Source organism: Cherax quadricarinatus, chromosome 44, assembly GCF_038502225.1.
Source record: "Cherax quadricarinatus isolate ZL_2023a chromosome 44, ASM3850222v1, whole genome shotgun sequence".
In the NCBI taxonomy this organism is placed as follows: domain Eukaryota; kingdom Metazoa; phylum Arthropoda; class Malacostraca; order Decapoda; family Parastacidae; genus Cherax; species Cherax quadricarinatus.
In genome coordinates this window covers 27,775,110-27,781,109 of record NC_091335.1, presented here as the reverse complement: position 1 = coordinate 27,781,109, position 6,000 = coordinate 27,775,110, and positions in this window count along the sequence as shown.

Genomic DNA, 6,000 nt, shown 5'->3' with positions numbered 1-6,000 from the left:
TTAGGCAGAAGGCAGGCCAGGAGGAAGGCAAGTCAGGAGGGAGACAGGCCAGGAGGGAGATGGGCCAGGGAGACGGGCCAGGAGGGAGACGGGCCAGGAGGGAGGCATGTCCTGTGGAGTTTTTATGTTGGAATTGGGTAAAATCAGACACTTCGGATGGTTGGTAACATATGGGTACTAAGGGATGAACAGCCAAGCTTGAACCTTATTCTCTGGTACCCTACTCTGAACTGACTACTATTGTGACCAGAGGGCAAGCAACATTCAAACATGCTTGGTCAGCAGAATGACTGGGTAATGGTCAGTGATCACGTAAGGGGGGACAGTAAAGCAGTAACGGTTGGTATAAGTCACTATGACACTACTGGTAACCGGTACTACTGAGAGCTCGGCGACACTAACATATGGCATAAGGACATACAGCTAATACAAACTATAGGTGACAGGTGTATGGCTCAGGGCTGATTCTATACAGTGTCAAAGTACAAAACAATTGAACATTATACATAAAAAGATTATCATGATGGAAGCAAATGCAATAGAATGTATTGTAATGCATTACAAGGTATGATATATCACAATTCATAGAAGTAATAGATTAAACGATGGGATTATAAAATGAAAGTGATAAAATTGATCGATAGATCTGTATTCATGTGATCTATGGATTCTGAGGAAGGATATATACAAAGTAGGAAGTGTTTAACAGAAAGGCAGACTTGGTGCACTCAAATCTAGACTGTTGAATCTCAGAATTCAGAGAGAACGTGAACTCACAAAAAAAAAAAATTATTAATAAGCTGATATTGTAGTAGACAATAGAAATACATTTTAAACTATATTATTCATCTATACAGGTTATTTACATTTAACCCCAAATCTGCTAGGGCGAGTTTTGCATATGCAGAATAGTTATCATCTCTGGGAGAATCAAACTTTGTTGCAATGGCTAACTCATGTCATGGTTGAGGCACATCTGAATTGGTATTTACAAATGATACCTGAGGATTTCTCAATACTTGCCGTGTAAGTAGGGAATAAAGACAGTCTGACTATTAGAGGTAGAGGGTACAGAGTCAAGAGGATTGTCAGAGTCTGTCACATTAGTCTGGGTAAGAACATCATCATCGCATGCTAACTTCATATGATTTAAATTTTATTCTTTAAACTGATCAGTACTAATTTCTCTAACGTTATACTTATTGCTATTGATATATTCAACTACTTGATAAGAACAAACAAACTTTTGATCGAGCTTAGGCATTGCAGATGTTTTGTTAAAGTCAGCATAACTCTTGAACCTACTTCAATTTTTGTTGGCTTTGTTCGAGTGTTCCTCTTTAAGGGGGCTCCTTGTCGTGGTAAAGGGGCTATCGGTCCAAGGAATTTGACCTCTTGGTCTTCTTCCTCTGACTGAACCTAATTACCCCCCCAATCCTCCCTTCCCTATCCCTTCCTCCCTATACCTTCCATTTTTTCCTTCTCTCCCCTCTCCCAACCCTCCCTTTTTCTCCATCCTGTTTGCAGCCTCTGGGATCCTTCTCTCTGGCATTGCGGTTTCTAGGTGGGGGTGGCATGCTGGGGTTCATCCCCCTCCTTGAGGTCCCTCGGGGGTGGTGTGGTTTGCCGTGGAATATGAATTGTTTGAGGATACTCTATTCCTTTCCCGGTTTCCGGGTCATCGACAAGGTGCCCTTTGGATGATGGGTGTATCTCAGAAAGCTGCCTGTTGGCTCTGGGGGGTGACAGCCAAAGGAGGTATGCTTTGTGGCAGGTTTCCAACTGTCCTTCCTTTTGTCTGCCGGGGTAGCTCGGTAGATATGACGCTGCTATCCTGGTTCGCTGGCATGAAGGGTAGGGTATGACACGGGTTCCATGCTGCATCTTCACCGCCAGCAGGCTCAGGGCCCTCTCGGATGAGGAAGGAAGCTTTCGACCCCTCCATGCCTCCTAGTGACTGTCACTCCGCTGTCCCTCTTTTTTTTTTTCTTTTCTTCTTTCTGTTTTTCTTAAAATAACAAGAAAGGAGATATCACAGAAGATGCACCTCTTATTATGAAATTTTCACCTAGTGTAACACTTTGTCCTCCCAGGCCCCATTCGGATCCCACACCCTGTTCTGACCCAGCTTCGTTATCAGACTATCGACTCTTCTCATACCCTTGTACCTTCTGCTGGTAATGCTTCATCACCGGCTTCAGGTACTGTGGCGTCACCCATGTAAGTTCATACCGCTCGCTGCTTCTAGCACAACTTTCACAATGCATCTGGCTTCCCCAAATATGGTGTGTCGGTTCTCAGATCGCCCACCTCCCTTGGGTCAGATTGCCCATGGTTCTACTCCTAAGCATCTACGACAACCTACTGACGACAGTTCATCACTGACCGCTCAAAAACGGCCTACACGACACTCACTACCTTTGATTACTGGACTAACGAGTACACTACGGACAAAACTGTTTTCTTTACAAATAACATCTCAAACTGATTATCTTTCTGACCACAGAATTGGTAAAGCTCTTTTACGGCATGTTGGCCAAAATATCTCTTTCCATGTTCTTCAAAATGGAGCACATGTCGCAACAGTGCAGAATTCAGAACAAGCTCATGCCCTCTCCCACATCACTCCCATAGATAACATACCAGTCACTGTTCATAAACATGATACTCTTAATTCTTGCAGTGGTACTGTGATCTTGCCGTGTACCATTGTACAGAGTGATTTTTTGTCTTGCGGCGAGGATATTTTGGAACAATTAGCCCTTCAGAACCTCCTTATCCTCAAGGTAGATATGTACATCCTGCCTGCTCATGGGTAGAGGCACTTTCCTAGTAACATCACATGTTTAACCTTCGATTGCCATGAGCTTCTGTCCTCTGTCTATATTGTGAGCCATCATGCCATCGTCTTGAGTTTTGTCAAGTTGTTCCCACTTCCAACAGTGTCGTAATTGCTGTCATTTTGGACACCCTGCTAAACAGTGCAGATCTGCGGCCAAATGCCTGGTCTGCAGTGCAGATCATTCCAATACATCGTGTAGTCTTTCCCCATCTTGTCTTAATTTCAAGGAGCCTCATCTTTCCTTTTCATGCCATTACCAGGTTTATTGTAATGAACGAAAGATCTGTTATCTTAAGGAGCACATGGGCCTTACACTATGGCTGTCTCTCAGCTCTGCCTTCAAGGTAAACTCCCTCGTGTCCCATATGCCTGGGTATCCTGAAGACCTCCAACCTCAATGGTCCTCCGGTCTCTCAATCCCTCTACGTCTGTGTCTTCTGGGGTTGCCCCAGTTTCTAATTCTTTTGCAGTTATCCTTTGATGCTCCTACTTCTTCACCACTTCCTCCTCCTACTTCATCTCACTCACTTGCTTCTCAATCTACGCAATCTACAAAACCTCGCAGAGCTGCACTTTCTTCTCATCCATCACCTGCACAAAATATATCTCCTACCTCGGAGCTTCGTTCTCACCCTCTTTCCAGCTCTCACATGAAGGTAGAGATTCACCCTCCCCCTCATGTAGTTCCCTCTTCTGTTTCCCCCCTGTCTTCCTCCATAGTTACCCTCCAGCCTCCTTCCTCTCTTGTTACACTGTAGGCCTCTTCTACCCTAGCCAACGCATCTGTCCAGGTTCATACTCCCTGCTCCCCTCAGACCTCTTTGGTTACCTCTGTAGTTCCTCGAACCTTTCCTTGCAACGCCTCTCCTGTCTCTGACATCATGGCATCTTTGGCTTCCTTAATGACTGAGACGTTAGACGCTATTTCCAGCAATATTGCAGAGACAACACCTCTGATGGACACTGGGACTCCCTCTACCCCTTCTATTTCACGACCCATGCAACAGTCTATTACCCCACAACATTCACATTCTTCCTTGCTTACACACTTACCGTTACCACCACACGTTGACTTCACAGATCTTAATAGCCAATAGGTTTTATCATTCATTATTGTTGCCAATTTTATTTCTGTACATAATGTCTTTTTTACAATAGAATATTCATGGCCTTTGGAGCAATCGGGGAAAACTCTAAGTGTTGCTTTCCCAGTTGTCCCCAGTATGTGTTTGGTTGCAAGAACCCAAAATTCGTGCTGCTGCCATTCACCCTGTTTTGGGCTACATGCTATTATATTCTTCAGATCCTTTACCTGACGAATCTTTTAATGAAAGTGTGCTTCTTGTGTGCGTTGATATACCCTATCAACAAGTTTTTATTCATTCCCTGCTGCATTATACTGCAGCTCAGATTTATTTGCACAGATGGATTACAGTTTGCTCTCTCTATCTTTCTCCCTCCCGTGCATGCTGTATCTCTGATATTGCAGTTTTAATTTCTTTACCACAACCCATCTTGCTGTTTGGTGACTTTAATGCTCGCCATCACCTGTGGGGAGGGTCCCACTGTGACTCTCATGGTGATCAGTTGGAGAGACTTCTCGCTTCTCACGCTCTTCATATTTTAAATACAGGTGCTCCTACCCATTTTGACTCTTGCACTCAGTCTCTCTCCTGCATTGATCTTTCCATCTGTTCTTCACCCATTGCACTTGATTTCATATGATCTGTTCTTCCAGATTTACATGATAGCGATCACTTTCCTATCCTTCTTACTTCTGCTGCATATTCCCGACCATTTCATAACCTTTGTTGGCAATTTGCTTGGGCAGGCTGGAAATTATACTCCTGTCTTGCCACCTGTTGTGAAGACCCCTTTTCATCGTCTATCGATGAACTGGCGCACCAATTTTCGACATTAGTCTTGACTGCAGTGACTCGTTCTATCCCCCAAACCTCAGGTAGGCATTCTCAGACATGTGCACCTTGGTGGTCTCCTACATGTGCCTAGGCAGTGCATTTAAAACGAGCTGCGTGGGGTTGTTATCGATATAACCATACCACAGAGATCTGTTGAATTTTAAGCAGGCAAGGACAGCTGCTCACTGCATCATAAGTGATGCTAAACATGCGATGCTATGTGTCTTCCATTACCTCATCTTCCCCTGTGTGTGTGATTTGGAAAAAGGTGCAGAAATTGTGTGGTAAGTATGCTCCGGATCCAGCTCCCAATTTGCGGGTTGCTAGAGTTGATGTTGCAGACCCTTTAGAAGTTGCCACGAAAATTGGGAACTATCTTGTCCGTATCTCCCGAGGACTTCACCTCTGCCCCTCATTTCTTGCTTCTAAACCTACCAGTGAGCAATTGTCCTTAGATTTCTCCTCCAATGGATTGGAGCCATATAATGTACCTTTTACTCTTCTAGAGCTGGAGTTCATGATTTCCATGTGCTGGCCGTCGGCACCAGGACCTGAGGATATCCACATCAGTATGCTACACCATCTCCATTCTACGGCCCTTCCTGTTCTTTTACGTCTTTTCAATCTAATTTGGGACCAAGGGGATATCCCACAATACTGGAAATCAGCTATTGTATTACAGTTTCGCAAACCTGGTACCTCAGGGCTTGACACGTCTAACTATCGTCCCATTGCCCTGACCAGTGTGGTCTGCAAGGTGATGAAACAATTGATGAATAAACATCTGATGTGGTTCTTAGAGACACACAATAGCCTTTCCCCTCGCCAATATGGCTTTCGCAAAGGCCACTCTACTTTAGACCCCCTGCTCCACTTCGAGACATATATTCAAAATGCCTTTGTTAATTACTCTGTCCCAGCAGTCTTTTTTGATCTAGAGAAGGCATATGACACCACTTGGAGGTATAACATTCTAGCCCAAGCCCACTCAGGCCTCCGTCATTGCTTTCTTGTCCGATAGACATTTTCGAGTCAGTATTGGCGCTGCACTCTCCTCAGACTTTGTACAAGCCGAAGGAGTCCCACAAGGTTGCGTCCTCAGTACTACTCTATTTCTCTTAGCTATAACTGACCTACCTTCCATTCCTCCTCCCCGTATTTGGCCATCACTTTATGTTGATGACTTCGCTATAGCTTACTCGGGTGCTGACTGTCGACTAGTAGCAGCCTCCCTTCAGG